This window comes from Triticum aestivum, chromosome 2B (genome assembly GCF_018294505.1).
Source record: "Triticum aestivum cultivar Chinese Spring chromosome 2B, IWGSC CS RefSeq v2.1, whole genome shotgun sequence".
Classification (NCBI taxonomy): Eukaryota; Viridiplantae; Streptophyta; class Magnoliopsida; order Poales; family Poaceae; genus Triticum; species Triticum aestivum.
This window is the reverse complement of record NC_057798.1, coordinates 630,134,914-630,141,513: the sequence shown is the minus strand read 5'-3', so window position 1 is coordinate 630,141,513 and position 6,600 is coordinate 630,134,914.

The window sequence follows — 6,600 nt, the reverse complement described above, 5'->3', positions numbered from 1 at the left end:
GGAGCCCATGGAGAGGGCTGGTTGAATAGTAGTCGGTGGAGTAGCGCATGGTGGAGGCTGGATGAACAGGAGCCCATGGATGAACAATGCAGGTGGAGGCTGGAGGAGGTCGACGGTTGAAGAACAGTAGCCCGTGGAGGTTGGAGGAGGTCAATGGTGGAGATGAACAATATCCCGTGGAGTCTTGTTTTGCGGTACGCCACACCCCTCCCGATGAACAAGACCCCCGTTTCGATCGTAGCGCTTCAACACAAGTTCATTTCCTCTGTTTTGCGGTACGCCACACCCCTCCCGATCAACAGGACCCCGTTTCAACCGTAGGAGATCCAACACAGGTCCGTTTCCTCTGTATTACGGTACGCTGGACCCCTCCTGATGAACAGGATCCCGTTTCGAACGTGGCCGGTCGAACACAAGGCCGTTTCCTCCATTGTGTGGTACACCAGGCCTTGTTTCCATCGGTTGTTCCGTCCAAGACCTCCCGATGAACACGATGACGCATTCCATTCCGACCCAGCCGGCTGGCTCCCCATGAACATGACGACGACGATGTTTCTCCGTTCCGACCCAGCCATGTACACGAGCCCTGGCCGTACGTATGCGTGAGTAGGCATTCGAGACCCCGCCCGTATGTACGTATGTGTCCGTATTTTCTTTCTTGCACCCTGGCCGTTGTACGTACGTGTACATGCTATGTGCGCGCCTCTACTGCAACACGTGCACGCCTCTACATCGACTAGTATGTACGTACACGTTTGCGACCAGAATGACAACGCTACGTACGCTTCGACCAGGTGGGTCCCGACTGTGAGGCACTTCCTTGCGTGCGAAGATGTAGCTGGTGGGTCCCAGCAGTTACGGGGGCAAATCATTTTTTTTGCCCAGACGCACTTCCTTGCGTGCAAAGATGTAGCTGGTGGGTCCCAGCAGTCAGGCGGGAAACATTTTTTGCAAAATACGGTGGCCCGTTTGATGGGTCCCCACTGTCAGGTGGAGGAATAATTATTTTGCGAGTAATAAGGAGGCACTTCTTTGCGGCTACCGAGGACACAACTGTCAGCCACTCCACGTACAGTACTCTTCCGATGGAAGTCGGTCGTTGACCACATTGACCACGCCGCGCCGAGAGCACCAAGGCAGCGGTCAACAGCGAAGGAAGGGGACGACGCGGAGCCGGGGAAGACGCGGCAGTGGATGCCCACGCGGAGAGGAGTACGAGGGTTCTCTAGTTCGGCTGCGGTGTGAGGCTGTAGTCGCCGCAGAATAACAGGGGGTGTGGGTGAGTAGAGGGATGGCCTGGCCAGCGGTGGGAGTAGTAGGGGGCGGTGATGCCTCCGCGGCATCACAGCCGACCACGGGAGGCAGGAGCACGCGGCACGACCGTCGCTGGTTTGGGCGGCTAGAGCAAGAAGACCAGAGGTTGAAGATGCACTACAGCCGTTGGATGAACATCGTACGGTCACTGGAGCTAGAATCGTTCATATATTGACTAAGTTGACAAAGCCCTTCGTCCCCGTCAACTTAGTAGGCCCACAAGTCAGCCTCCCACTATGGTGGGTCCTAGCTGGAAGGGGGGTATTCATTTTTTGTCCGCAATAAGGAGGCACTTCCTTGCGTGCGAAGATATAGTTGGTGGGTCCGACCTGTCAGCGGAGGGAACGTTTTTTCGCGAAATACAGAGGCCCTTCCAGTGGGTCCCAAATGTCAGGTGGAGGAATCAATATTTTGCACGTAATAAGGAGGCATTTCCTTGTGTGTGGCCGTGGACCCAGCTGTCTGCCTCTCCACGTACAGTCCACTTCCGATGGATGTCATTCGTTGACCACTTTGACCATGCCACGCCGAGAGCACTAGGGAGGTGAACGACGACAAGGCCTATGAAGGGAACAACACAGAGCCGGGAAAGACACGTCAGTGGCTACCCACGCGGTGGAGAGTACGAGGGTTGACTGGTTCGGCTGCTGTCGCCAGAAAATAATAGGAGGTGTTGGTGAGTAGAGGGATAGACAGGCCAGGGATGCAAATATGATGGGGCATGAGGCCTGCCCGGCAGCGCAGCCGGCCACGAGAGGCGGGAGGAAGCGGTTTCGACGGCGCTGGTTTGGGCGTCTGGGGTAGGAAGATCAGAGACTGAAGAAGCACGATTGCCGTTAGGTTGACATGTAATGGTCTCACGCTGGTAGAGCCGATTGTTGACTAAGTTTTTTTTTGAGAAACCTTGTGTACGCATGAACTTAGTAGGCCCACAAGTCAGTCTCCAAATTTGTGGCAGACAACATAGAGCCCAGTTGCTATTTTTTTAATAATTTGCAGCCCATTTACTATATTTTAATAATTCGCAGCCCATTTGCTACTTCTTAACTAATTTATTACAACCCATTTTCTGCCCAGGACCACGGTCAAAAAGTTCAACCTTATTTTGCATATTTCGGTGGAGTCCGAACTATTGTAATCCCGAAATGATAAACATTTTTTAAGAACTTATTGATTTTCCAAAAAAATCGTTTTTTGTAAGCAAATAAGACGTGGGACAATTGAGTTGGTTTAAGGGAAAACCAGTGGTAAAAAAATCAGCGCTGGGAGGGAAAACAACAACAAAAATAAGGTTGTAAATATGAAAAGGGAATTTTATGTATTTTCAATATAATGATATGTGTATATGAACTAGTAAAACTATAGTTAGAGACTAGAAAATGGATGTAGGGCATGCATTTCAAGAGGAAAATAGAACTGGGCTATGTGTTTGATTCAGTAAAAAAACTGCCTGTGGATCTTGTAAGACAAAATATAACTAACGCTGGAGGGCCAGAGGCCAGTAGATACCTGTTAGATCTTTGTGCCCCGTTGTCGTCATGGGCTAGGCCTGTTAAAAACAAAACCAAGCCTGGGCAGTTTATAGCCCAGCTGAAACGTGCTCAATAAATGAGAGAATTCTGCAAGTAGAGAATGATAATTGGGATGCAGCAGGGATATTGGTTTTTCATCGTGATAATAAGTGCATGCACTTGTTTTGAAAAATTTGGAGAATTGGGAATTCGAACGACATTAGCTTATGCTACCCATCAAATAAAAATCAGGTGCCTGAAAATTTGTTTCGAAACAAATGATTCAGATTTATATCCACGTCGACCCTCGGCATGATGGTTGGAAGAAAATGCCAAGTTAATACCAAAAGAGCGTTAACAACAATACCAACTTGTGGGCGACAAGGTAGGACAAGTACCAATGCCAAACTAACTTATAATCTTTTTACTCCTGGCTCTAGTGTTCGTCTGGTAGAAAATCTTGAAGAGGACCAGCTCCCGCTCCTTCTCTTGCTCCAGGTCCCCGAGGTGGTACTAGTGCATCACCCAGTTGGTCCTCTGTTGGTCGAAGTTCTTGTTGGTGTGCATCACCAACACCTTTTTGCTGCTCGTCTGCTAGCCGTTGACCATCACCGGCAAGGTATTGCCAGTCTTGTCCCACATCGCGTGCATGCCGCACTCCAACTGTATCTTGCAACGCGTCCACATGCCCCTTTTGAACGCCCTGGAATTGCGCTGGAAGAAATGCTTGCTTAGGCCAGTCAGTGTGATACCTACAATATTGTGAAATACATGTTTTAGTGTACATAGTTGGCATTTTCATAACATCTTTGGCATGTTGCAGTCACTTGTTTCACTTTTTATTAGCTGTCAAATTGTAATTGCTTCACCAGGTCTGCGTCTAAAAAGAAAAATAGAGCTATAAACAAAGGAATATGTTTGTGCAAGTAGACGGTCGATCAGTGTCTTACCTAGAAGTTTCTTAGGGTGGGTGTAGCATATGTCGTGCTCGCTGTCGATGGTTGGTATGAACAAATTGATGAGAGGGTGAGATCTCACGCTTTTAGCACTCACTTTGGTCTCAAGGTGCTCGATCAGCTCCTGATCCATGGGATCAAACTTGACGCCAGCCGGCAGCACCGGCCAATCCTTCTTCGACTTGCATCAATTAACTCCAGTTATATGGTACTCAATGTATGATCATTCGACTGTTTTAAGTGAATGATGAAAGATTTCGACAGATAAGTGGTACTCCAAACCGGGATACCCGAACACGCCGCCGGGATTCTTGTGTCACCTCACGCGCAGCGTGTTGTCACATCAATTCAATGTGTGGACATGATGAATAATTTGACCAACGTATACTAGTACTACTACTGTACTACTTACTAGTCGTATTTAGTGTCACATTTTAACCATAGGTTTAACTAACAAGTACGCACTTGAAGCCTAAATGATATATATATATATATATATATGGCTTCTGCAAAGCATCTCCATCATCATTATCAGTACATCCTACGCAGGTGAGTTAGGATGCACCTGATCCCAGAAAGGTATCTATCCTTCAAACCAGAGGAGTGCTTCAAACTAACAACATTACATAATATCCAACAAAAGAGGGTCGTGCTACAACAGCAGAATTCATGGATCAGTCTAGATATCCGTATAAAGTTGTGCATATTTGCTGTTGGCATGAACCACATCGCCGCATGTCGGGTTTGCAAAAGCCATCCATCGCATGGAAGCCTGATGTCTTTCACACACTGAAGATTATCTAGAAACAAGCTTTGTCAATGAATCTTTGGATATTGTGATTCATGAAACCCATGGTATGATGTGTAAACACAGTCCGCCCTGGCGAATGGAAGTTGCATAGCACGGTAATCATCACCGGTGATATGATTGATGATTGGTTGGATGATCGGATAATTGAGCCCGAGGAACATGGAGCGGTTGCGGAGGCTGTAAACCCGCCTCCAGTTGAATACGCCTAGCCCAACGGAGCCGGGATCTTTCTCGAACACAAAGCAGCCATAGCCATCAATGTCGCGAACGCTCCAGGCATTGTACTACATGTGGTTTGATGTAATGGTTTGATCAATTTGGTACGTGCGAATGAGCATCAAATGACCACCGTCACCTAAACGAGCGATAAACCGCCACCCATCGGTTGGTATGATTCCAGGTCCTGGAATCATGAAGGCCAGCGCATTTGCGTCAGCTGCAACAATTCAAATTGGATACCAAAAGGACAAAACTAAACAATCATGTTCAGAGTATGTGTGGAATTAAGATTATTATAATAGTGACACATATCATAGATAGAGAATTGCAATGTCGTGGTCATAATCATACCCCAAGTTAAAAAAATAAGCCAATGGCTTTCATATTCTAGCAATATGTCATGGTTCAAACATCATGTAACAATGAGAGGAAAACATCTATGACAGAGCCTACTCAGATTCTACCATAGCACTTACTACTACTGTTCTCATATCAACTCTAAGCAATAACAAGCGTTGTTATAAAAATCTTGGAAATGAGAGTAACATATAGCAATCATGATGTTATGCTCATAATATCTATTCTAACAATCATTAGATGCCAATTATTCTCATATCAACTCTAACAATAACATGTGTGGTCATAAAAATCTAGGAAATGAGAGGAACATATAGCAATGATGTGGTTATAGAAATACTATATATTCTAAATTTATAACAATGACCAGGCAGTCGTATTCATAAGGTAAAGTTGAGATGAGATAGAAAAATTACACGACGATAGATTCCACCAGTAAAGGCAGCCAATCTGTGCATCGACCGCGTAAACGATGCCATTGTGCACTATAGCATCAGACAAAAATATTGCCTCAACAGGATTGACTATGAGCCATAACCATGTATGGCGACCGGATTCCAGATAGACTAATCCCATGTTGAACAAGGCAATGAGCTTGTAATCCATGTAGTCTTCTAATGGTGTTGGCACTTCGCAGATTACAACTTTCAGTAAACAGAGGTCGAGCCAAAAGCTTGACGCGTCTCGTGCGTAGTAGGCAGGAGTGTCCGGCGGGCTGTAAGGCTCGATGGCGCCGGTATCCAACGATGGAAGGGTGATCTCTCGCTGGGTGTAGATATCCACGAGACGCCATGGACTACCGGATTGGTGGATGAGGACGATCCAGTTGGCCTTCATGCCCACCTAGTAGTGGCCGCGGATGAAGCACATGTGAACGGGTAGTGGTAGCATGTAGAGGGGCACCATGACAACCTCCATAGGATCGTCAAGTCGGTGTCTGGCCCACCTGCGAGGATCGGGCATCAGTAAGAAGGGTGTCTTGAAAAGAGCCGGCCGGTTGCAGACGAGTAGACGGTACAAGGACACCGAGCATGCGGCCAGACGGACGGTGCTGATTAGGTCCATACGATTACAGATCTGCTCCAAGAGAACATCGGGGAGGGAATTCCAATCACGGCTCTGCTTGTAAGTCGGTTTCGCCATTGGGGTTTTCGGTGCCTGTGAGCCAGCGGGGAAGTGGATTCGGGCGGGCAAGCGAAGAAGCTTCTCCTCGTGTGGTCGAGTAGTGAGCGGGGGGATATGGTACGCACGAGCTACCAAGGAAGATGGCGCCGGCGGGCGAGCAGTGAGCGGGGGGAAATGGTGTGCGGCCACCGATGGGGAAGAGAGGGGGAAGAAGAAGAGAGGAGGAAGAAGAGTGGAAGACGGGGAAGAAAGTGCATTAAATATCAATTCTACTAGTACTACTACCAGGATATACCGTCTTTCGGAG